This window comes from Rhinatrema bivittatum, chromosome 3 (genome assembly GCF_901001135.1).
Source record: "Rhinatrema bivittatum chromosome 3, aRhiBiv1.1, whole genome shotgun sequence".
NCBI classification, from domain to species: Eukaryota; Metazoa; Chordata; class Amphibia; order Gymnophiona; family Rhinatrematidae; genus Rhinatrema; species Rhinatrema bivittatum.
This window is the reverse complement of record NC_042617.1, coordinates 385591887-385619784: the sequence shown is the minus strand read 5'-3', so window position 1 is coordinate 385619784 and position 27898 is coordinate 385591887.

Genomic DNA, 27898 nt, shown 5'->3' with positions numbered 1-27898 from the left:
ATATTTCTTAAAATATGCCTTCATAACTAGACGAATGTCCTTAACTGTATAAATGACACTAAAAGTGTTCCCCTGCTTATAACATCCAGAGTAGAGTCCTCTAAAAACCCCGTCAGATTCCCTGCAAAGGGAGCACTAGCAGGGTTCTCCAAGTGTGTCGACATAGGGAGAAAAAAGCAGGAGTTAATGAATGGTAGGTTTGCTTCGATTATCTCCAGATTTTCCAGGAAAAATCTCTTCACGGTAGTATAAGGGATTTCTCCCACTACCTTAGGGAAATTAACAAATCGCAGATTCAAGTGTCTAGACTTATTTTCAATAAACTCCATACGTCTGGAGAGAGATTGACTATCTTTAATCGCTGCAATCTTATATTGTTGAAATTGCTTATTTTCCTCTTCCAATCCAGTCACTTTCTCTTTTAAGCCATCTAGCTGTGTTTGCATAACATCTGATTTTTGAACGCTTTGTATGTTAGAAATCTCCATTTTTTCATTCATAGATTTTATTGCGGAGGCCATGTCGGCCATAAACTCCCATAAGGAGTCTAGAGTCACCTGTGCAGGTCTCGCAGGGATAGTAATTAGTTCTTTCCTTATACTATTTTCTGGGGACATACCTTCTTCCAGATTTGCACTGGCTTCGGTTAGCCCTACAGATCTTTGATCTTCCACCGGGCTTGAAGTATAAGGCCCCGCAGCTATCCCGTCGGTAATCAGTGAGGGGACATCTGGAATCGAGCCGGGCTGAAACGCCGCTGAACCTCGTCTCCTCCACTAAACTCTGCGTAGGTGGCTCCCTCTGTTCCGGACTTAGAGACACCTCCCCTGCCGGCACGAACGGCTGTTCCACGCTGTCCTGCACTTCAGCTTCCTCGGTTCTCTGTTGAACTGTTGGACTTACAAAGCGGGTAATCTCCGTCTGGATAGTCATGGTGGGGTTCAATTCGGTCGGGTAAGTCCGAACTTTACCCTTTCTCTTAGCAGGCATTTTTTCGTCAGAAAAAGACAACAAAAAGACAGAGCCCTCCGCTTAGGTCTCAATACGTGCGGCCATCTTGGATCCCTGTACTGCGGAGAGATCATCCACATGTTTATTAACACCTTCAAAAAGGTGAAGCAGACTTGTGAGGCAAGACTTGCCTTGGATAAAGCCATGCTGACTTTGTTCCATTAAACCATGTCTTTCTACATGTTCTGTGATTTAAATATTTAGAACACTTTCCACTATTTTTCCTGGCACTGAAGTCAGGCTAACTGGTCTGTAGTTTCCCAGATCACCCCTGGAGCCCTTTTTAAATATTGGGGTTACATTAGTCACCCTCCAGTTTTCAGATACAATAGATGATTTTAATAATAAGTTACAAATTTTTACTAATAGGTCTGAAATTTCATTTTTGAGTTCCTTCAGAACCCTGGGGTGTATACCATCCGGGCCAGGTGAGTTCTACTCTTCAGTTTATCAATCAGGCCTACCATATCTTCTAGGTTCACCATGATTTCATTCAGTCCATCTGAATCATTACCCATGAAAACCTTCTCAGGTATGGGTACCTCCCCAACATCCTCTTAAGTAAACATTGAAGCAAAGAAATCATTTAATCTTTCCACATTGGCCTTATCTTCTCTAAGTGCCCCTTTAACCCCTTGATCATCTAATGGTGCAATTGACTCCCTCACAGGCTTTCTGCTTCGGATATATTTAAAAAAGTTTTTACTGTGAGTTTTTGCCTCTATGGCCAACTTCTTTTCAAATTCTCTCTTAGCCTGTCTTATCAATGTCTTACATTTAACTTGCCAACGTTTATGCATTATCCTATTTTCTTCTGTTTGATCCTTCTTCCAATTTTTTAATGAAGATCTTTTGGCTAAAATAGCTTCTTTCACCTCACCTTTTAACCATACTGGTGATCGTTTTGCCTTCTTTCCACCTTTCTTAATGTGTGGAATACATCTGGACTATGTTTCTAGGATGGTATTTTTTTTAACAATGACTACGCCTCTTACACACTTTTTACCTTTGTAGCTGCTCCTTTCAGTTTTTTCTATTTTTCTCATTTTATCAAAGTTTCCCTTTTGGAAGTTTAGCATGAGAACCGTGGATTTGCTTACTGTCCCCCTTCCAGTCATTAATTCAAATTTGATCATATTATGATCACTATTGCCAAGCAGCCCCACTACCATTACCTCTCTCACCAAATCCTGTGCTGCACTGAGAATTATATCAAAAATTGTTCCCTTTCTTGTCGGTTCCTGAGCAAATTGCTCCATAAAGCTGTCATTTATTCCATCCAGGAAGTTTATCTCTCTAGCATATCCCGATGATACATTTACCCAGTCAATATTGGGGTAATTGAAATCTCCACATAAACAGGTGCAGGAAAGACGATAAGGTCCCATTCAAGATTTTACCATGTATTTATTATATGTCCAAAAAGATCACAGTTCGTTCGATGCTCTCTCCTTCCTGGTCCTGGAGGTGGTCGCCCGCCCTCCACGGGGGGGTGATTTCTCTGGGATACTCGGTCGGAGGGAGCAGCGCTGGATTTTTACGCTTGATACGGTCTTTCCGAACGGCCTTAACAAGGAGATAGTTTGGTACCAATTCTATTAAATACCTATTAATTCTACATGTGTGTTGTTGTGCGCATTCGCTGTTCCAGCTTCTCGCGAGAGGGTATACTTTTCGCGCCTTTTTTCCCTTTAAATGGCTGTCAATTTGATAAGGCGCTCGCGCTCCTGTGAAACCACTATTGAGGTATGTAATAGCTATGTTATATTTGTTTGCAGCCTATTCGTTTCCATTCCTGATATATTTATTTTATTTTATTTTAGATTATAATTTTGTGGTCCCTCCTGATGCAGTTAACACGAAACACGGACCGTGTCGGGGGACAGATTTATAAAAAACCTTTTTGTTTACTTGAAGGAGTTGCCGTTTTGAACGAACTGTGATCTTTTTGGACATATAATAAATACATGGTAAAATCTTGAATGGGACCTTATCGTCTTTCCTGCACCTGTTTATGTGGATACTTGCTGATGTGCAAGGTTGCTTCTGTTGTTTTTGGGTAATTGAAATCTCCAATTATTACCGCACTACCAATTTGGTTAGCTTCCTTAATTTCTCTTAGCATTTCACTGTCCATCTCACCATCTTGACAAGGTGGACGGTAGTATACTCCTATCACTATAGTCTTCCCCAACACACAAGAGATTTCTACCATAAAGATTTGATTGTGCATTTAGTCTCATGCAAGATGCTTATCCTATTGTCTATGCAATCCTGGACATAAAGCACTACACCACCTCCTGGGTGCACCTCTCTGTCATTGCAATATAATTTGTACCCCGATATAGCACTGTCCCATTGGTTGTCCTCCTTCCACCATGTCTCTGAGATGCCATTCACTGCTATTCTTCTCCCTTTGCCTATTCTCTATCAATAAATGGTTATCTCACAATAAACTTTGTCTGAATCTGTCAAAAACATAAATAATGGGGTGAGCACCAAGGAAGATGGCCACTTAATCTTTTATCTCCATGGTTCTCCCTGATATTTTTCAGTTATCTGTTGCCCCTTTCTTCTAATATTGTTTCATGGCTCTGCTGTGTTCTTCCGTAAAATGTCTGACACTAAATCTGGGAAGATAGAAGCATCATTTGCTTTTGTTTTAGTGACTAAAAGGACCAAGCATGATCCACCATCTCCAAGAAATTGCTGGCTGGGCAGGCTGTGTTGTCTCAAGACTCTATACTCCATGAGCTGGAACAGCTTAAAGAAATGCTGCACCTCAATATTGAAACTACTTGTGCCATTAAGCTCGAACTCTTGGAACTTATGGCTAATGTAGCCACCCTTGCACTGCATTGAAATACAGTAGAACGCAGACTTGACTCTTGCGAGACAGCCGTTGCTGACCTTCAGCTTATGCCACAGCAATTCACATCTCTGCAATGTGACTTTGAAGACCTTTCTAATCTCAATTAGCACAATAACCTTCACATTCTTGGGGTACTGGAAGGCCTCGAAAACGCCGATATGCTGCCCTTTCTTCGGCAGTTTATCCCTGCTAGCCTGGTTCTTCACTTTGAGCTCCTGCTGGAAATTGAGCAGGCTCTTCAGATCCCTTCGTGGCCACCCTCTCATGCCTCCCACCCGTGGCCCATCATTTTGAAGCTCGTGTGGTATCAACATATATTGATAATCTTGGAGGCTGGCAATCTAAGTCATCTATTACTTTGATGCTATGCGGCTTCTCTATGTTTCCGATGTGGCCAAGACCACTGCCATCCGCAGGAAGGCCTTTCTGGGCTTGCGTCCACGTCTTCGGGAATTCGGAGTTCACTATGGCCTGCTTTACCCTGTCAGAATGCGGATTACTCACAATAACTCTACCAAATCCTATGATGACCCGGCTGCATTGATTGCTTACATTGATGGACTCCTGACTTCTCCCATGGTCACCTGAAGGTTGCTTGGAGTCATCATTTGTCTCTTCTTCTGCCCGATTGGTGCTGCTGCACCTCTGCTGCCATTTTGGGGGTGCCGAGAGGCAGCATGGTATTTACATCCTTTCTGGTGAATCAGGCCTTTTATGTTTCTCTGGATCCACTTTTCTTTTTTATGCCTTGCAGTTTTTGGCTTTTTCTTTTTGGACTTACCTCTCCCAAAACGATGTGCCATTTGATAGATCAAGTTTCATCTACCTGCCTGCTTAATTTGATTTTGGCACCATTTCTCATTTTCTGTTCTGCTCATGGTGCTCTCATCTCTCTCCTTGTCAGAGTGGTTCTTTCTACTGATTTTTTTTTTGGGGGGGAGCTTTTTGTTTTTATCTAGTTGTGCCTTTGGCCCATTTTTTCCCTTGTTTCCCATGCCTTAATTTACCACTAGTGCTTTCAGTGTATTGCTATCTCAAAGTTGGGACTTGATGGCCTTTTATTTTTGTTGTATTCTCTTCTCTCTATTTGAATATTTCTTTTACATTCACAGTGATGGGCAACAGTTCTTATAGTTCATTTTTTTCTTTGTGGCAATGGGAGCGGCCTGTTTCCTTTTCCAAACACCTCCTTCTCTTCTTATTCTCCTACACAGGGGATCATTATAGCGCTCTCTTTTTTGTGCACTTTTTAAAAATGTCCTATCCTGTTTTATTTATTATTATTTATTTATTTCAGATTTTTATATACCGGCATTCGAGACAGCAGTCACATCGTGCTGGTTCACATAAAACAGGGGTGCATAGTAAACATAACTATAACAATGGTGCGGAAAAGACAGTTACATATAACAAGGTGATAAGAACTTGGCTGAGAAGGAAGAGAAAGGACAGGTTATAATTCACACAGGTAAACGATAGAAGATAAGGTTAACCATGGAGTAGTAGGAGAATAGTTAACCATGTTGGAGATTAGTTAACCATGGTGTAGTTGGATATTAGGGGTGGCTTGGAGGTGTTCGATCAATTGGCCTCCGGGAAAGCTTGTGTGAATATCCAGGTCTTTAGTCTTTTTTTGAAGGTTGAGATGCATGGTTCTGTTCTGATGTTTGAGGGGATGGAATTCCATAACGGTGGAATGGCTGTAGAGAAAGCCCGGTCTCTTAGTGTGCAGAGTCTGGTGGATTTGGATGGTGGTACCTGTAGCGATCCCTTGTATGCATCTCTTGTCGGTCTTGACGAATTGTGTAGTCGGAGAGGGATCTGTAGGTCAATGGGAGCCAGTTGGTGTATGTTTTTGTATGTGGTAAGAATGGCCTTGTATATTATTCTAAAGTGTATAGGTAGCCAATGGAGGCTCTTTAGAATAGGGGTTATGTGGTCCCTTCTCCTGGTATTTGTCAGAATTCGTGCCGCTGCATTTTGCACCATCTGAAGCGGTTTGGTGTATGAAGCGGGAAGGCCAAGTAGGATGGTGTTACAATAGTCTAATTTTGAAAAAATGATTGCTTGTAGAATAGTTCTGAAATCTTGGGCATGGAAAAGCGGTCTAATTCTTTTCAGCACTTGTAGTTGGTAGAAACAGTCTTTGGTGGTTTTATTAATAGTGGCTTTGAAATTCAGGCGATTATCAATTAGGACTCCTAGGTCACTCACTTGTGTGATTGTTGGCGTGGCTTGATGTGCGGAGGTGATGGTGCTGTTTTCTGAGGCGATGAGCAGGAGTTCAGTTTTGCCGGAATTTAATACCAGGTTTAGGCTGGTGAGGAGGAGTTTAATTTTTTGAAGGCATGTATCCCAGTAAGCCAGAGTTTTTGTGAAGGAATCCTTAATGGGTATCAGGACCTGGATATCGTCCGCGTAAAGGAAGTGTTTGAGGTTGAGGTCGGTGAGAAGTTGGCATAACGGTATGAGGTAAATGTTAAATAAAGTAGGAGACAGGGAGGACCCCTGTGGGACTCCTACTGACGACGGGTGTTGAGAGGATTCTTTGTTCTGTATCTTGACCTTGTATCCTCTATTGCTGAGAAATGAGAAATTGCTTATGTTTTTCTCCCCTGTACCCTTTGGAGCTTCCTTCAGTTTTTTGTACTATAGATTCTCTAATTATATGCCTTTTTCTACAGTCCCTCTCTTGTTGTTGGCTGAATTGCAGTATTGTTCTTGTTTCTATGTGTTACCATGGCAGCTGACTTAAAACTTTTTACCCTGAATGCTAATGGCATGAATCACTGTATCAAGTCTTAACCCACTTAAAATCCTTATACCTGGACATTGTTTTTTTGCAGGAGACCCATTTGTCTTCCATGGAATCACTTAATTTGCATCAAGATTGGTTGGGCCTGGTTTCTTTTTACTCCAATGGCTTGCAATAAGCGTGGGGTAGTGATTTTAGTGCATAAGGCCTTACCTCTACAACTTATTCAGCAAGAATCCTCTCCGAATGGCCTCTGGGTTGCTGCAGTGGTATCTATACATAACACTCAGCTATTGTTGTTGAACATGTATGCGCCTAATACAGATGTCTCTGCCTTCTATGTTGATATTTCTACCTTGCTATGTACGTATGCTGATATTCCAATGATTGTTGGGGGGATTTGGTTATGGATCATCAATCTGCTCGTCCTGCTAGGTCTTCTTTGTCACATGCTGCTATACACAATTTCATTTTGGCCTTCCATTTAGTGGACCCCTGGAGACTTTTACACCCCACTGCCAAGGATTTCACTTTTTTTCCTTCCCCCATCATTCTTACTCTCACATCGACTACTTTTTAATTTCTTCTTCTTTACTACCTTTTGCTTATGCTTCTGTGATCTCTCTTATCCTCATCTCTGATCATGCCCTGGTCTCCCTCTCTATTCATTGTAATCTTCTTTCTCCTGGCACATCCAACTGGCATTTTAATGCAGCATTGTTAGATGATTCTGCCTTTCGGACCAAAATATTCTCTTTCATTATGGAATATTTTTCTCTTAATAACATCAGCGATGTTTCTCCGCAAACTATTTGGGAAGCTTTTAAAGCAGCATTGCAGGGCAAAATTATTGTCTATTCTGTGCATGCCCGTAAGACATCTTAGGCACAACTTAAAGATTTGGAATCTCAAATTGCTAGATTGGGAAGAGATCATATTAATTTCTTGAACAACTGTTGGCTGCATCAGCTTTATCGGCTAAAATATCAGTACAACACCTTATTAAGCAACCAAGCGGGCAAGACTCTCTTTCTCCAGAAATCCAGATATTATTCTGAGCAGAATAAATCTATTAGATTGTTGGTCACCTATTTACGCTCCCATAAGCAACATCAAAGGATTGCCGCTATTAGATCCAATACTGGCACTATCATCTCCATGCCAGATGAAACTCTCCAGGAGTTTTGCACCTTTTACTCTTCCTTGTATACCTCAGAATCTCATAATAATCCCTCTCTCTTCTCTACTTTTCTTTCTCAATTAGAGCATCCCACTCTTACTCCCATGGATAAGGATATGCTCGATAGGCCAATCACCCAGCCGAGATTAGATTTGTTATTGCCATCCAGTTTGGATGGCATATCAGTAGAATTGTATAAATCATTTGCTTCTCTACTCCTCCCTCATCTGGAGTCATTTTATATTTCCATGCAGGCTTCAGGTTTAACATCTCCCCATTTCAAAGAACTAAGATTGCATTTTTTCCTAAACCAAATAGGGATCCTTTACAGGTTTCCAATTATAGGACAATTTCCCTGTTAAATGTTGGCTACAAAATCTTTGCTAAATTACTGTGATTCAGCCGGATTGTTGGCAAATTATTGCATATCTCCCAATCTGGTTTTATGAAAGGACATCTTATTACAGATACTACGAGATTGTTTTAAAATATTTTGCACCTATCTACAGATGTCCCAGAACCCCTGGTAGCTCTGTCCATTGATGCCTGAAAAGGCTTTTGATCATGTGGAGTGGGATTATCTTTTTGAGGTTCTTCACCTGTTTGGCTGTGGTGACACCTTTCTTTCCCTAACTAAACTACTTTATCAGTCCCCAGTTTCTTTCCTTTCCATTAACAATGCTCTTTCCCAGCGGGTTCCTATGCAGAGAGGGATTCGCCAGGGTTGTCCTTTTCCTCTGTATTTGTTTAATGTTTCCATAGAACTCCTACTGATTTCCCTGTGGCAAGACACTGCTGTTACAGTTATTTCTTTTTGTGGCCAGGAATTTAAGCTGGCGGTGTATGCGGATGATGTTCTCCTTTTTATTAGCCAGCCTCTTGAAACAATCCCCCAAATTATGCACCGTATTTCCTCCTTTGCTTGTATTTCTGGGTATCATATAAACTGGGGTAAGTCTGAGTTGATGTCCCTTATTGGTTATGCTATTGGGTTAGCTTCTCAACTTTCCCAGTTTCGCTGGATTTCGGATGGTTTGAAATACCTTGGTATTTGTTTCTATTCCTCCCTTTCTGTCACTTTGTCCAAAGCTGGTGATCACATACTTTATCTTATAATGGACAGTATGCATCACTGGTCATCCCTTTTTCTTTCTTAGTGGAGCCACCTTGACACAATAAAGATGGTGCTTGCCCCCCCAGATTAATTTCATACTCAGTATGTTGTTTACCCCTCCCTTTTATCGTAAACTTGATAGCTTGTTGTCACGTTTTTATGGGCTGGTAAACCCTCCCATATCTCGCTTCACACACTTAAATTGCCTTGGCAGTTGGGTTGGGTTAACTTTCTGGATTTTTTATGCTATCATTTATCCTTCATGTTGCAGCAGGGTCTTGTGTGTGTTTCTGAGTATGATTTTCCCCCTCCCTCCCTCTGTGGCTTCCCTTGGAACAAGGTCTGGTTCACCCACTTACTCTCTCCACCATAACAAGGTTAGCCAAAATGACTTCCTTTTGCTCACATCCCATCCTTTTGTCTACCTATACTACTTTCCATGCCTTTGAGACCGCTGTGCCTCAATTGTTGGTGCCATGGCTTTCATCTCCATACAATGCACTTGCTTCACAGTCACAGAGGAAAATAAAAGAGGTTGGTTCTAATCCCAGCCAGTTGATCCATGTCTTTGAACTAATTTTGGTGTGTAGTGGCCAATTACCCAACAATTCAAAACAAATGTATGCACATGAGTTTGCTTTGAAAATGTTGGCTAAAGCCTGTGTGTGCAAGTTACCCATACAGTCATAAAATTACCTTCCCTATTGTAAACATTTTGCATGGTAGAATGACTGCACTGAAATGATTATTTATTAATGCTTTACACAGCTACTTATCCCATTTCAACTCTGACAATCACGCTTTCTATGTGGAAGGCTATTCTGTTGTTTCTCCATTCAAGACAACCTTAAAAAGCATCATTAACTTCTCATTGCAGAATAAATACACATTGGAAATGCAATGCAGATTCTGAGTAATGCATACAGCATTATTATAATATCTTAAATAAGGAGTGATATCTTTCTAGAGCAAGTAACTACATTTCTTGTTGAATAGGCACATGGGATTAAAATAACATTTGGGTAAGTAGAAATAAGTCAGTTGTGAATAGCACTGATATATCTTTTAATGGATGTGATGAGAATGCATGGTTTTTAAGATAACTGGAAAATATTTATTCCGGTAAAAATAAAATGATTTAATTACTTGTTGAAAATTGCTTTTTCAGCTCAGTTTTATAAAAGCCAGGAATACACTACAGTATGTATCAAAGTGACTTGTCGAAATATGCTTAACTGGACTTTTATAAAAATAATGGAACTCCCATGCTGAGGGGCTTTCATTGTTCGGTATTTGTTGGGGTAGTACCTTTGGAATTACTGTGCGGTTTCCTAAGCTGTGGTACTGAGTACCATAGCTTAGTATACCCACAGTATTTGGAAGGGGTAATAAATATAAATAATGAATTTTTTTGAAGGAGTAATAATGTGTTAGTGAAATGTTCTTTTGTGCATGAAAATTATGTAATGGTAAAAACAATGTAAGCAGATGTTGAGGTTAGGCAGTTTATGAAGTTGCGATGGGAATTTGAGGCTGCAATTTATGCTAGGGTTTGAGGATTGGATATGATTCCTCATCTATAACTGAAGGTTTTTGGATACAGATGGGTGCTGCTAGAGAGATTTATATAATTGACAACCAATCGTTTATATCGATGCTATGTGAGAAAAATAGGAGATGTGTTTTTGAATGTCTAATTGGAAGAGTCCCTCATAGATCTCATCACTATGAGGGAGATAAGTCTTATAGATTTTAGGAAATGTTATCATTATAGGTCAGTTATAATGTTTCTTCTTATTTCTGGAAGGTTATAGTTAGACTATGTCAAATTTAAGTGAGTGTCTGTATGTGGGAAGCTTGTGTAGGTCAAACTTATTGGAAGATGTAGTGAACAGAGATTTGGTTGCTGGGTAATCTGAGAAATGATCTTGGAGTCCTGTTTTAGTATATTTTAATCTCGATGGTGTCAAGATTAATGTTAATTTATTTATTTTAAAACATTTTTATACGCTTTCTCCATGGATTAGCCGATGCGGTTTCCAACATTTTATCCATTAATGTTAGTGGCATGAAATATTGAATTAAGAGAAAAAAGTTTGAATGATGTTACAAAAGGAAATCCAGATGTAGTTATGCTTCAGGAAAACATGTTAGAAAAAGTATTTTAAATTGAAAAAGGGGTGGATAAAATAACTCGCATTATTTCTGGCATAAGAGGAAAATTGGGTACAATTTTTTTTTAAATCTACAGATATACAAGTGCTTTCTTAAGTTGGTAGCATAGAAGGAAAGTGGATTGAAGCCAAGATTTCTGTGGGGCTGAAAAATATATTTTATTCAACATTTATGAGCTTATGGTTAATAGGATTTTTTTCACAACATTCTTGGTCAAATCTCATATTATAGTGACGTTCATATTGTTCTTTAATGAGTCATTAGATCTAGTGTTGTACATGCACTCTAAATGCAAATCAAAATCTACTGCAACTCTAAAGAATATTACATCACTGTTGGAAATGTGCCAGGCTCTTATATTACACAGGTGTGGATTTGTTTTGAAATGACATGAAAAACTCAACAAAACAGCCTGTTTTGTTAAGTGTCATTTCAAAATGAGGTGGATTAAAACCGCCAACACTATATGCTGATTTTGTCTTATTTAAAAAAAATAAAATCAAGCCCCCACCCTAGCCTGGTCTCCCACTGCTGCTGCAACTGCAAAAAGTCAGTGTCACCAAAATTTTACATTGAACCCCAAGGCCTTCTTCTATACTTCCCAACCCCCACTATACCATCTACCCCTTCAAAAATCCAAATGGACAGGAGTGATTCCTAGTTCCTTCTGTCCTGCTGGGTTCCAATTTGAAATGTTATTGTAAGTCCATATGTTGTATGTCCACACAACAAAATGGCGACAGACATATCTGAGACAGGCACCAAAATGACATTAACTCTGGGAACCGTGATCTCCCTTTTGTCCTACCCGGCGAGCGCTATCCCGCCTGACTTCCCCGCTTGAATGACCACACATGAAAACAGTATATTGGGTTAAATTGGCCGCAGCTTTTATTTAACAATTGATAACAACAACAACATAATCCTAACAACCCACCCGGACCAATCTATTGCCACGTTTACACTTTCCGGACCAAGCCCCCCCCCCACGTCGCCTGCCATGCTCAAGCAAGTCGACGTCCGTTCTCCCGGCTCCCTGCCGCGTTGAAAAGCAAGGGGGCCCTGCCTCCGGGCGTGGTCCCCCATTCCTCTGGCAACCTAACTTTTCGTCAGCCCCATGGTTGATCTCGTTACAATAAGTCTTATTGGCCCAGTTACCCGCCCGCCAATATTACCTTATCCTCCAGCTGTGACATTACAACCTTAGATTAATATTCGTACCTCCTTATTTTTTTTTTTATTAGGTGGGTGGGTGGGAAAAGCCAATTGTGGCAAAAAGGGACCAGCTGTAACACGGCCCGGTCCCTTTATCCCCCAGCCAGCGTCTTCGGCCTGCGACAGCTTGCATTGATGGCACCGGCCGCCAGAACGCCCACAAAGGATGGGCCTCAACCCCCGACGTCATTGGTGCGAGACGCGCACCGGCGACTTACCCCGATGACATCAACCCCAGATAACTCGCACGCCCGGATCTTCTCCTCCTGACCCTAGGTAATCTGTGGGCTCCTCTGACATTTTTTCGGGCCCACCTATTACTTCAGCACTGATATCCAGGCCACCAACATAACTTTTAAATATATGTGAAGGCAATGCAAAAGTGAGTGGGGATTCCTCCTTCTTTTTCATGATCTGGACCCCATGGTAGGGGGTAAGAGGGTATCAGGGAAGACACCGACCCATGTCTTCAGGGGAGGTGGCTGGGAGGGGCCTAGGAAGACCAAGCCAATTAGGTCCAGGCCCCATGGATGACTTTAGTGGGCATTGGGGCATCCTTATTTGCTTGTTTTTTTACTGAAATTAATTAACTCAAAAATCTTTGTATAATTTTGTAAGAGTCTGTTTTGTCTCGTTTAACACATTTGTTCTAAATACATGCACATCCCTAACTAAACTTGGATTTCTTAACCCCAGAGTATGGAGCCATATGGTATGAACTTGAAGTTGGAGTGGAATTCCTTGATTTGTATTATTTTTTTGAGAGAATGTTAAATGTTATTTTTCGTATGAACTATTAATGCATATTTCATTATTTTTGTATAATTTTAAGATCTAATGGGGATTTCAAATTTGAATGTACACTTCATCATATGGACATATTGTTACAGGCATGGATCCTTGGGCTGAGGGGGACTTAGTACCACCAGTGGGGAGGAGCCCCATAGGTTCCCACTGTCGGCAGGCGAGGCTGGAGGAGACCTGAGACTCCGCTGGGGCTTCACCAATACCAGCCCTCGTTCCCCTCACGTTGAGCCCTTGGGTACCGGGGCCGGCTGGACTTATGTGGGGGTCTCAGGGGTAGAGCTGGAGGATACCGTAGATGTGCATCTGAGGGCTGGCTCCAGATGGGCAGGTGGCCGACCTGAAACCTGGTATCAGCGCAGGTCTAGGCAGATGGCGAATCTCGTAGTCAGACAGGCAAGGGTCTTGGCAGGCTGCAAATCTCATAGTCAGGCAGGCAAGGGTCTTCGCAGGCGGCAAATCTCGTAGTCAGGCAAGCAAGGGTTTAGACAGGAACCAGAAGTAAGATGAAGTGCAGGAATGAACTTCCAAGTCAGGACACAGGAGCCAAGTAGCCAAGGCAAGGCCTGAGGAGCAGGCTGTGCCTTAAATAGTCTGAGACCCGGAAGGGGAGGCCCTGACTCCTCCTGCGGTGGTCCCTTTAAATAAGTACACAGCACGAGCAGGAGGCCGGGGGTCAGTTGGCAAGCCCGAGCGGGGCCCGGCCTCATTCAGGCCATGACACAGCATCGGCAAGGGAGGCCTGGCAGCAAGGCAGTGTGGCGGGGTGTGCCTGTGGCGGTTTCCTGCCACTGCAAAGCTCCCGGGTCTGGCAAAGGGGACACGGTGATGCCGGTAGGTGCAGGGGGCTGGTCGCAGACCTCTGTGGCCAGTTCCTGTATCAGCACCCCCTCCTCTAAGCCCCCTCCCAGGGGGTCTGGGTTTTTTGGGATGAATTTTATGAAATTATCGGATTAGATTCTTGACAAGAATATTGGTGGAAGGCTCCCAAGATTTCTCTTCTGTGCCAAATACTTCCCATGACAATAAATACTCCCACCTTCGGCCTCTTCTTCACACATCAAGAATCTCCCGGACTTGGTAGGTAGTTTCTTCCTCCGTGGAGACTTGAGGAGGTTTTGGTGCTTTCCTCGAGGGCCAAGATAATACCAGGGGCTTTAACAAGGAGGTATGTAAGGTGTTGTGGATTTTTAAGGACAGTGGTAGGTGGAGTTGGTAGGTTACCGGCCCCAGCTGCCGGAGTACAGGGAATGGCCCTATATAGCGGGGTGCGAGGTGCATGGACGGGACTCTCAGTCGGATATAGAGAGTGCTGAGCCAGACCTTCTGTCCAGGACAGTATTGAGGGGCCAGTCTGTGGTGGCGATCAGTGAACTTCTTGGCCGCTTCCTGTAGCATTTGACGGACTTGGATACAAACTCTTCCAGCCGACAATTGGGCGGTGGGAGAGGGAATGGATAGAGGCAATGGTAATGGAGGGAGCGGTTGCTTTCCATACACGATTTGAAATGGGGAGGCCTCCGTGGCCGTACAAGGGTGTGAATTGTGTGAGAATTCAGCCCATGGGAGCAGGTCAGTCCAGTCGTCCTGGTGGGTGTTGACATACATTCTCAAGAACTTCTTAAGGGCTCGGTTTGTCTGTTCTGCTTTGCTGTTTGCTTGAGGGTGGTAGGCCGAAGTGAAGTCCAGGATGACATGGAACTTTTGCAAATGTTTTGCCAATAGTTGGTGATGACCTGAGGCCTGCGGTCCGAGGTAATATGTTGAGGGAGGCTGTGGAGTCGGAAGATGTGCTGTACAAACAATTGTGCTAGTCAGAGAGCAGAAGGAAGACTGGGAAGTGCTGTGAAGTAAGCCATTTTTTAAAAATGGTCTACCACGACCCATATGACAGTGTTCGCTCCAGAGGCCGGTAGGTCCATGAGGAAGTCTGTTGAAAGATGTGTCCATGGCTTGCTGGGTACGGAAAGCAGTTGCAGGAGACCCCAGGGTTTGCCCGTGGGTGACTTTTGTTGTGTACAAATCGGGCAGGACGCTACCTACGCATGGACGTCTTGTTGCATGTTGGGCCACCAATAGAACTGTTGTAGTCGGGCCAGGGTCCTAGCCTGTCCAGGATGCCCAGCGGTACGGGAGTCATGTCGCCACTTCAGGACCTGATCACGGAGTTTGCGTGGTACCACCGTCATACTTGGTGGAACTGCCTGGGTCTCGGCGACGATGATTTGTGTGGGGTCTATTATGTGCCGTACTGGCTCCGTATGATCTTCCTGTGAGAAGGAGCGAGGATTGTGTAAAGAACAAGGCCCAACAGGTTTGGCGAGGATTGAGGCGTTGGGCTTGTTGTAGGTACTCCAAATTCTTATGGTCTGTATAGACTGTATTTCAGTGCTGGGCACCTTCCAGCCATTGGTGCCATTCTTCAAATGCCAGTTTAATGGCCAGGAGTTCTTGGTCGCCAATGGAATAGTTTCACTGGGCTTGATTAAACTTCCTGGAAAAAAAAGCACATAGATGCAGGGTGCCGGTGGGATCATGTTGGCTCAGTACCACTCCGACCCCCTCCGAAGAGGTGTCCACTTCCACGAAGAAGGGGAGTCAGGGGTTCTGGTGCCGGATACAGGGTCGGTGTAGGAAGGCTTCCTTAAGGGTCTGGAAGGCATTCAAGGTGTCGACCGGCTGGTCCTTCACTGGGGCCCCCTTGTGTGTCAAGGCGGTTAAAGGGGCAGCCAGTTTGGAGTCATTTTTGATAAAGCCTCTGCAATAATTAGTGAATCCAAGAAATCATTGGCGGGCGTGTAATCCTGTGGGTTGTGGCCAGTTGGATACTTTTTAGTTTGGCTGGGTCCATACTAAATCCACGGTTGGATACAAGGTAGCCGAGGAAAGGAAGGGAGTCTTTTTCAAAGAGGCACTTCTTGAGTTTGGCGTATAGCTGAGTCTCCCGCAGTCGTTGCAGGACTCAACAGATGTCCTAGTGTTGAGCTTACAGGGTCTTAGAGTAGACCAAAATGTCATCCAAGTACATGACTACACAGTTGTAAAGAAGGTCAAGGAAGACCTCATTCATGAGGTTTTAGAAAATGGCAGGTGTGTTGCAGAGGCCAAATGGCATGACTAAATATTCATAGTGGCTGTCCCGGGTGTTAAACGCCGTCTTCCATTCATCTCCCTCTCTGATCTGGACTAGGTTGTATGCCCCTTGGAGGTCCAATTTAGAGAAGATCTGGGCCCCTGCAGCCGGTCGAATATCTCGGTTATAAGGGGCAGTGGATACCACTCCTTCACTGTAATTGTATTTAGGCCCCGGTAATCAATACACGGGCAGAGGGATCCATCTTTCTTGCCTCAAAAAAAGAAGCTGGCTCTGGCCGGAGAGTTGGAACAGCGGATGAAGCCCTTTTGCATCTCAGGGGCGGACAAAGGGTACACCCTCCCTCGCGGAGGTGAGGAGCCTGGAACTAGGTTGATTGCACAGTCAAATTCCCAATGCGGGGCCAAGGTGTCGGCTGCCTTTTTAGAAAAATCATTGGAATATTGTGCGTATTGCTGGGGAAGGTCTTGAGGGGACGCAGGACAGGTGCCACTGGAAGTATCCGAGGACACGATGACACATATCTGGTGACAGGAGGGTTCCCAATGGTCCAGTCATAGGGATGTCCAATCGAATAGTGGGTTGTGTTGTTGCAACCAGGGAATACCCAGTACTCGGGTGTATGACTTTCTAGATGACGTAGAAGGAGATTTGTTCCCAATGGTTGGGTTCGATGCAACATTCCAAGTAGACAGTTATATGAATAATCCTCCCGGGAAGGGGGTCCCCGTAGATTGAGGAAAGCGTTAGCGGGACCGGACATGGGCGCGTGGGAATAAACAGTTGGTCCACGATCTCCTACATCAGGAAGTTTCTGCTGGCTCCTGAATCCACTAGATCAAGGGTCAAGAAGTCGCAGCCCTTAATGACAAGTATCACGGGCAGGGTCAGTGAGGGAAATGGTGCGGTCAGGCGTAGGGTCATTGTCCCGGTGAACCCTGGGCCCAGGAATTTTACAGCCGCACCGGGCATTGGGCTAGGAGGAGCCTGGAAGTCCCGCAATGTAGGCAGAGACCGACTCACTGACATCTTTGCCATTCTTCTGGGGATAGTGGCTCTTGGTCCAGTTGCATGGGTTCTTCAGTGGGGACCTCTGCTGAAGACTGCAGACAAGAGCCACGGTGGAGCGCCGTCTGGTGCCAGCCATTTTGAGGGACCTCTCACAAAGGCGACGGTCGATTCGACCTGCCAGATCAATCAAGCTGTCCAAGGACGTGGGGAGATCACGGGCCACCAGTTCATCTTTAATATTGGGAGAGATTTCTTCCAAGAAGTTAGCCCAAAAGCAGGGTTTCTCCCAATGGAGTTTGGTGGATAACGTCCAAAATTCAAGGGTGTAGTACATCAAAGACCGCCCTCCCTGAAGGATATGCAGGAGCTCTGAGCTGGCCTAAGTCTGCCGACCCAGGCTCTCGAAGACAGCCCAGAACTGATCCAAGAACCCTGGGAGGTTCAATAAGAGTGGACCCAAGCGCTCCCATAGAGGTGACGCTCATGCAAGAGCCTTACCCTCGAGTAAGGACAGGATGTAGGTGGTCTTGGTGAGGTCATCCAGAAAGAGTGCGGGTTGCAAGCAAAAGTGCATATTACACTGGTTAAGGAACCCACGACACAACTGGAGATCACCCACATAGCGGACTGGAGCTGGCAAAGGAATCACCAGGCGAGGAACCAGAGCTGCCGCTGCGGAACCCAGCACGGAAGGGACAGTGGCAGTAGTAGAAACCACTGAGTCCAAGTGGGTATTGAAATGCTTCTTAGAGGTTGCCAGTGATTCCAGGACCTTCTGCTGCTCGAATATCTTCTGTGTCAGTCCCAGAATTGCCTGAAGTGCAGAAGCCTCCGCTGGATCCATGGCCTTGGCTAACTGTTTCGGGCATGGATCCCTGGGCTGAGGTGGAGTTGGTACCACCAGTGGGGAGGAGCCCCATGGGTTCCCACCATTGGCAGGTGATGCTAGAGGAGACCTGAGTCCCTGCTGGGGCTTCACCAATACCAGCCCTTGTTCCCCTCAGGTTGAACCCTTGGGTACCGGGGCCAGCTGGCCTTACGAGGGGTCTCAGGGGTTGAGCTGGAGGATACCGTAAATGTGCATCTGGGGTCTGGTGCTGGATGGGCAGGTGGCTGATCTGAGGCCTGGTATCAGTGCAGGTCTAGGCAGATGGCAATTCTCGTAGTCAGACAGGCACGGGTCTTGGTGGGTGGCAAATCTCGTAGTCAGGCAGGAAAGGGTCTAGACAGGAACCAGAAGCAGGACGAAGTGCAGGAACACAGGAACGGGCTTCCAAGTCAGGACACAGGTGCCAAGTAGCCAAGGCAAGGCCTGAGGAGCAGGCCGTGCCTTAAATAGTCTGAGGCCTGGAAGGGGAGGCCCGACTCCTCCCGCAGTGGTCCCTTTAAATAGAGACATGCGGTCCTCGTGCGTAGGAGGCCAGGGAGCAGCTGGCAGGCCCGAACAAGGCCTGGCTGCATCCAGGCTACGATGCGGCGTCGGCGAGGGAGGCCCGGCAGCAAGGGAGCATGGCGGGGTGTGCCAGCGGCAGTTTCCTGCCACCATGAGGCTCCTGGGTCCGGCGAAGGGGGCACAGCGATGCTGGTAGGTGCAGGGGGCTGGTCGCAGACCTCCACAGCTGACTCCCATAACACATATTTCTATGGTTTTTGTGATTTCTAATATGATTGGCCAGAATGTGTTGAATCTGAATAGGTTGAAGTTGCGATTATTTTTCTGTTAATGATACTTCAAGAAGTGCTCATGTGACTTAACATCAGTGTTGTGACTGGATATTTTGAAACTAGTTTCCACTAGTGGATTGCTCTATTTTATTTTAGAGGCACTGAAAAAGTAATATGTTCATTAGTGCTGGTGGTACAGTTTATCATAAAGAAGATATCTCTGAAGCTAACTTCATGGAGTGCCCCCCTAGTCTTTCTATTATCCGAAAGAGTAAAAAACCGATTCACATCTACCCGTTCTAGACCTCTCATAATTTATTTTTATTTTATTTATTTATTTGATATTTTTTATATACCGATAGCCGTTTGCACATCGTACCGGTTTACAGATAACAAAATAGCGGCCAGTAGAAATAGGCATATCCTTTACATGGAACATGGAACCGTAACAACTAAGTACCAGAGAGATAATACTTTGGTTAAGCATATAAAATTAACTAGTATAACATAAATGGATATTGAATAATTTGTATAATATAGCAAACATATTTACACAATAGTTATTTGAGTAATGCTCAGAGAGGAAGAGTACTGTGGGGGGTGTTGGGAATTGGGGGAGAAAGGAATTGTGTAGAAATGGAAAGAAAGTGGGGGGTGGAGTAAGGAAGGAGCAGAAAGGGGGGCAGGGAGAGAGGGGGTTAGAAAAAGAAAGAGATGAAAGGAAATGAACAGGGGGTTGTAACGGAGTGGAAAGGTAAGTCAGATTCTGTTTTGGTCATACTAGGTAGGTAGGTCGGGGGACAACAATACGTTAAAAGAAAGGATTGAGGGGGGAGAAATGAGGTGGTTGAAGGACTGTTTAGGTGTAGGCCTGTTGAAACAGCCAAGTTTTTAGTTTTTTTTTTTAACTTGGGTGTGCAGGTTTCTGTGCGGAGGTCGTGAGGCATGGAGTTCCAAAGGGTTGGGCCGGCCAGGGAGAAGGCTCTTTTAGCGGTAGAGGAGAGTTTGGTGGATTTGAGTGAGGGGAGATGTAAAGTTCCTTGATGGATAGTACGAGTTGGTCTGATGGAGGTGTGGGGTAGAAGGGGTGGATTAAGCCAGTGTGTGTTATCATTCACTATAGATTTGTGAATGAGGGATAGGGCTTTGTACTGTATTCTGGAGTTGATTGGTAACCAGTGTAGTTCTTTCAGTGTGGGTGTGATGTGATCTCTCTTTCGGGTATTAGTAAGGATACGGGCAGTGGCATTCTGCAAGAGTTGTAGGGGTTTGATGGTGGTGGGAGGCCGAGGAGCAGGGCGTTACAGTAGTCTGTTTTGGAAAAGATGATAGACTGGAGCACTGTGCAGAAGTCTGAGAAGTGTAGTAGCGGTCTGAGTTTTTTAATTGTGTGCAGTTTGAAATAGGAGTCTTTGAGGATAGATTTGATAAATGGTTTTAGAGTTAGTTGGTTGTCAATGGTTGTTCCCAGGTTTCGAGTGTGTGAGGTAAATGCGGTGGGCGGAATGGAGAGGGGGTTGGCAAAGGGGGAGTGGTTAGAGGAAATAATGAGAAGTTCAGTTTTTTAGGGGTTAAGAGAGAGGTGCATGTCAGTAAGAAGTTGGTTAATAGAGTTAAGGCATGAGTCCCAGGATTGTAAGGCTTTCTGAAGAGAGTCTGTGAAGGGGATAAGAATTTGAACATCACCTGCGTAGATGAAGTGTTCAATTCCTAGATTAGTGAGGAGTTTGGCTAGGGGAAGCATGTAGATGTTAAACAGGGTAGAAGATAGTGAGGAGCCTTGGGGGACACCTCTGTCGAGGTCGATGGGGTCGGATTCATAGCCATCTAGTGTAACCAGATAGTGTTGATTTTGTAGATAAGATTGTAGCCAAGAAAGTGCAGTTCCTGTGATCCTGATGCTGATGAGGAGGTTTGTTAGGATTTTATGAATAACGGTGTCAAATGCGGCGGAGATGTCTAGCATGGCCAGGAAATAGGAGTTGCCGCTGTCGATCCCTTTGATAAGGGTGTTGTTTAGAGAAAGGAGTAGGGTTTCTGTAATTAGGTATTTTCAAAAGCCGTATTGTGAAGGGGAGAGGATTTTAATCACCTCTATCATATCCCCCTTCAGCCGTCTCTTCTCCAAGCTGAAAAGTCCTAACCTCTTTAATCTTTCCTCATAGGGGAGCTGTTCCATTCCCTTTATCATTTTGGTCGCCCTTCTCTGTACCTTCTCCATCGCAATTATATCTTTTTTGAGATGCGGCGACCAGAATTGTACACAGTATTCAAGGTACGGTCTCACCATGGAGCAATACAGAGGCATTATGACATTTTCCATTTTATTCACCATTCCCTTTCTAATAATTCCCAACATTCTGTTTGCTTTTTTGACTGCTGCAACACACTGAACCGACGATTTCAATATGTTATCCACTGTGACGCCTAGATCTCTTTCTTGAGTAGTAGCACCTAATATGGAACCTAACATTGTGTAACTATAGCATGGGTTATTTTTCCCTATATGCATCACCTTGCACTTATCCACATTAAATTTCATCTGCCATTTTGATGCCCAATTTTCCAGCCTCACAAGGTCTTCCTGCAATTTATCACAATCTGCTTGTGATTTAACTACTCTGAACAATTTTGTATCATCTGCAAAGTTGATTACCTCACTTGTCATTTTTCTTTCCAGATCATTTATAAATATATTGAAAAGTAAGGGTCCCAATACAGATCCCTGAGGCACTCCACTGCCCACACCCTTCCACTGAGAAAATTGTCCATTTAATCCTACTCTCTGTTTCCTGTCTTTTAGTCAGTTTGTAATCCATGAAAGGACATTGCCACCTATCCCATGACCTTTTATTTTTCCTAGAAGCCTCTCATGAGGAACTTTGTCAAATGCCTTCTGAAAATCCAAGTACACTACATCTACAGGTTCACCTTTATCCTCATGTTTATTAACTCCTTCAAAAAAGTGAAGCAGATTTGTGAGGCAAGACTTGCCTTGGGTAAAGCCATGCTGACTTTGTTCCATTGAACCATGTCTTTCTATATGTTCAGTGATTTTGATGTTTAGAATACTTTCCACTATTTTTCCTGGCACTGAAGTCATGCTAACCGGTCTGTAGTTTCCAGGATTGCCCCTGGAGCCCTTTTTAAATATGAGGGTTAAATTAGCTATCCTCCAGTCTTCAGGTACAATGGATGATTTTAATGACAGGTTACAATTTTTTACTAATAGGTCTGAAATTTCATTTTTTAGTTCCTTCAGAACTCTGGGGTGTATACCATCCGGTCCAGGTGATTTACTATTCTTAAGTTTGTCAATCAGGTCTACCACATCTTCTAGGTTCACCGTGATTTGGTTCAGTCCATCTGAATCATTACCCATGAAAACCTTCTCCAGTACAGGTACCTCCTCAACATTTTTAAAGAGACAGCATAGTTTTTCTCTCTAAATTTTCTCTAGCACACTTTTCTTTATTCCATTTCTTTTATCATCATTGCAGTATCCTTCTTTTGACACTTTATCAGTGCTGTTTTACTATCAGCTTGAGGGAAAGTTCTTATTTTCACTTTTAAAACCCTATTTATCTGATGTATTTCTCGTATATGTTTTACTACTTCTAAAACCAGTCAGTATATTAAACTTATTTAATTACAATCCTCTGACTTTTTGTCAGCTGTTCTTTACCTCAGTCTGGTATGATCATTAACAATTCTCTGAATTCTCATGACACACACATAGGATCAATTCTATCAGCCTTCCTCACAGATCTCCAGTGCTGACAGTTTCTTCCACTTAATCCTCAAACTGGCCTTATGAAGAATTATACAGCTTCTAATTTGCTCTTGTTGCTATAGGCGCTCACATTTTACAGTCAGAGACATATTGTTGCGAGATTCTGTTTCCACTCTCCTTCACTAGCTTGTCAGCCTGCAATTATTTTTAGTGCAAGATGGCTTATTTTGCACCATGGTGTCACTCAAACTCCATCCACCCCTTGCAATCTCTGGAGAGGAACCACCTTTCTGTTTCTGTCAGGACTTATTTAGTAGTCACACTAGCTCCCTCTAGGCAATATGGCCCTTCCAGGTCTGTCTCTGCTCTCCCTGCCCACAGCAGAAATCCATCAACGGCAGAAGTCAAAATATAATGCTCCCCCTGATTTTTACTCCTCTGATTGGGCAGGAGCTGTCAGAAGTGCTCCCGATTGATGCCAGCTCAGCCTGCATGGTTCTACCCTGTTCCACTGCTTCTGGGTTTGCTGCTTGCAGCTACATGAGCTGTTTAAAAATTGCCCTTACATTAACTAATTAGTATGGCATAATACCCAGTTGAGGTATATTGTGCAACTTGTTTCAACTCTAGCATAAAGTATGCCAACAAAGCACCACACACACACATGCAACAATATTACAAACGAGAGGGAAAAGGCAAAAGGTTAAATCCTTGTAGGGACACTAAAGAGTGTATCAAACAACTGAAGAGCTTAAAAGAGAAACTGCTTTTACCTGTAATGGGCTATAGACATTAATTATTATAGTAAATCATAACATATCAAATCATTTATCACTCAAAAACATTTTTTTCAACACAAAATGTCATCATTTCATGCAGTGTTAGAATAGGTCACTCATTTATACATGTATAAATGAGTGACCTATTCATGTATAAATGACCTTATACATGTATAAATGAGTCACCCTCACAGCCCCCTCTATGTCTCCCAACCACCACACCACTCCCAACACCACACTAGACGCTATCGACCTCACATCCTCCAAGGAAATCGAGTCTATTCTCAAAAAAATCAAACCCGCCTCACACCCCTCTGATACCATCCCCACTAAAACCCTCCTAACCATTCCCAACACCATTGCCAACCCCCTAGCAGACATCATTAACTGCTCCCTCTCCACTGGTACTGTCCCCAATTCCTTAAAACATGCTGTTTTAAAACCCCTGATCAAAAACCATCCCTAGACCCCAAAGATCCGGCAAACTACCGTCCTATTTCAAATCTCCCCCTCATTGCCAAAATTATGGAAAAGGTGGTGAACTCCCAACATATGGACTACCTTGAACACAACATCCTTCACCCCTCTCAATTCAGCTTTCGTAAAAACCTGAGCACCAAAACTCTACTACTCTCCCTCACTGACGCCCTCCTCACGGGCCTTGACCAAGGTCTCAGCTTCATCATTGCCTTCCTTGACATATCTGCAGCCTTTGACACGATAAGCCACAACCTCTTCATCTCCCATCTAACTGACATTGGCATCTCGGGCACAGCTCTCCTCTGGTTCAAATCCTACTTGGCTAACAGATATTTCTCTGTCAAACTAGGCAACTCTGAATCCTAGGGGTGTGCATTTGTTTTCACCGTATTGGCGATCTGCAACGTATTTTTGCACCATTCGTAGTATTCGTGGGGAAGCGAAACGTATTGCGATTCCCCACGAATACACAAATCTTCACCGAATTATTCGGCAACCTAAATAAAAATTTAAACAAACCCCCCACCCTCCTGAAACCCCCCCCCCCCCAAGGCTTACCAAAACTCCCTGGTGGTCCAGCGGGGAGTCCGGGAGCCATCCCCTGCACTCTCACACCCTCGGTGCCAGTTTCTTCATGGCGCCGATAGCCTTTGTCACAGGGGCTACTGGTGCCATTGGTCAGCCCCTGTTACATGGTCATCGGCACCATCTTGTGCTTCTACCATGTGACAGGGGCTGACCAATGGCACCGGTAGCCCCTGTGACAAAGGCTATCGGCGCCATGATGAAACCGGCACCGAGGGTGTGAGTGCAGGGGATGGCTCCCAGACCCCCCGCTGGACCACCAGGGAGTTTTGGTAAGTCTTGGGGGGGTCAGGAGGGTGGGGGGTTGTAGTTAATTTTAATTTTAGCTAGGACACGAATAGAAATCGCCGTATTAATGCATCGGGGCGCCATATGGCCGAATACAACGTATCTGCTCCCCGACGAATCCAAATCACGAATGCAACATATGGTGTCCCTCTGCACATCCCTACTGAATCCACACACTTCCCCCTCACCCAAGGAATCCCCCAAGGCTCCTTCCTCTCCTCCACCCTATTTAACATTTACATCCTGCCCCTCTATCAGCTACTATCCGAACTCGGCCTCAAGTTTTACATCTACGCAGATGATGTTCAAATCATCATACCAATACAAGAATCCTTATCCACCACGCTAAAATTCTGGGAGAAATGTCTCACATCCATCCATTCCCTTCTCACCAACTTACACCTAGCCCTTAATTCCTCAAAAACTGAACTCCTCCTCATCCATAACCACCAAACTCACAAGCTCTCATCCCCCAACGACCCTGCTGCCAGTACCTTCACCTCACAGACTCCAGTAAGAAACCTAGGTGTCCTAATTGACCCACAACTAAACCTAAAAAAACACATCAATTTCATCCTAAAAGAAGACTTCTATAAGCTCAACGTTATAAAAAAGCTCAAACCCCTATTCCATACCCATGATCTCAGAACAGTCATCCAAGCCACCCTATCATCCAAACTGGACTACTGCAACTCATTGTATCTAGGCCTCCCCTACTCCACTATCAAACCTCTCCAAATGTTACAGAACGCCACCGCCAGAATTATCATGAACGCATGCAAATCAGATCACATAACCCCCATCCTAAAAGACCTCCACTGGCACCCTATCCCATCACGCATCCTATTCAAGACCCTCACCATCATACACAAATCCATCCACAAAAGCAACTCCTCCTGGCTCAGCGAACCCTTCCGCTTCACACATTCCTCCCGCCCAACCAGAATAAACCGTAAAGGTACACTACACATCCCACCCCTCAAGAATGCCCGCCTCACATCAACAAGGGACTGCACCCTATCAATTGCTGGCCCCACTCACTGGAATGCCTTCCTACAAACCTCCGCCTAGAGCCCTGCCCCTTTAAATTCAAGAAAATGCTAAAGGCTTGGCTTTTCCACCAGGCATTCCCTGACTAGCCCTTGTAACCTCTGCCACCTCCACCGTCACCCCCCTCTTCTTACAAATAACCTTACACCACTCTAATTTCCATGTTAATATTTTAACCCTCTAGTTCTACTTTTCAGGCTCACTTACAGAGCCTCCTCCTAGCTGCAACACCTTTGCTGCAACTTGTTAGTCTTGTTGTTCCCCCTCCCCTCTCCCTGTTCAATGAATTTTCCACCTTTTGTTCAGATGTAAGCCGATATGATGTGCCTTCTAATATCAGTATAGAAAATCTGTTAAATAATAATAATAATGTAAACTAGAGATTGACACTAATATTTAACATATCAAACCTATTGTACATCATCTTCACTGGCTCCCAGTAGAAAGCAGACTAAAATTACAACTCTTTTTTGAGTTCAAATGCTTGAATAATCAGACCCCTGAATATCTCTCTCAAATTCTCTCCCCTTATAGGCCCTCAAGAGAACTCTGGTCCACCAAAATGGTTCTATCCTCTTCTCCCCTGACTGATGCCAGATTTTCCTGCAGGAGACGCTGTGCTTTCAGCTGTTAGACATCAGAAATTTGGATCAAAGCACCACTAACCCTGCATGTAGAGCCATGCTACCATAAGTTCAGGAAAAATAAAAAAAGCCTCTGCATGGCTTTTCAGCCAGGTTTTCCTTTAAGATCCACATCTTCAGCCTAACTTCCTGATCCCTCACAAAAGACTGCTATACACAACAAGGACACGGCTGGGTCTTGAAACTATTCACAAATGGGATTTCCTACACTGGATCCCAGTGCTTCATTAATTGCTAGAGATATGCATTTTTTTTAAATGAAAAAGACAATGGCATACTGAAACGATGAAAAATTAGTATTTTGAGTTAATGTAACTTTCAGGACTTAGTGCACACTATAGGTACTGGGCCGGATTTTAAAAAGGTTACGCACAGGGCCTATTTTAAAAAGGCCCGGCAATGCGCGTAAAGCTCCGGGACGCGTGTAAGTCCCATGGCTTGCAAAAAGGGGAGGGGCGGGGCGGTCTGGAGCAATGTGGGGGTGGGGTCAGGGGATCGCGTGCCGGCAGGCTGCCGGCGCGCGCAACCTGCGCCTGCCTCCAGGCAGGTGCAAAAGGTAAGATAAAGATTTTGGGGGGGTTAGAGTAGGGCTGGGGGGGGAGGTTAGAGGAAGTTGTGGGAAGGTTAGGATAGGGGGAGGGAACGGAGGAAGGCAGCGCGGCTCGGCGTGTGCAAGGTGCACAATTGTGTACCCCCTTGCGCGCGCTCCTTTTAAAATCTACCCCACTGTGCTCTAACATACATTTAATGTGCACTAAGTCCCAAGTTAGGGAAACATGAAATAAACACCCCCAAACCATTTATAATATGAAATTAAACAGTTAACAACCCGATATGAAAGCGACACAAAAAAAATCAGTTCACATCCCTATTAATTGCAAATTCTGATTTGACTATGAGCTGTTCTATTACCTCTGTTCATTTAAAATTTATTGTAAGTTGCCTTGAGACCAACTTTGGGAAAAAGCAGAATATCCAATGTTCATAAATAAATAAATAAGTAAATAAATAATAAACTGTTAGAACGGCCACACTTTTGTCAAACTATGAGGAACTGATGTCCATTCTTATATTTTGCTAAATATGTGTGTCAGTCTCTACATGTTTAAATGCATGGTCTATTCTAACTCTGCATGCGATGGAGGATATTTTTGTGTTGAAAAAATGTTTTTCAAGGGGTGAATGAATGGATGTGTTGTGCTTTAATATGATAATCTTAGCGCATTGCGGGCGAGAGGCAGCAGATTCTCTTTTATGCACTTCAACTGTAGCATAAACATCTGTCATTCTATTCAGCGGGAATATGGCTCCATTCAGCATCTATGAAATACAATTTTTGATCAACCGAGCCCTATGAAATATCTGAATATGCTTGATCAGCGTTAGTCCTTCTAGGTTACCAAGAAAGAATTACAGACTCAGACCCAACAAGTTTATTGGCAT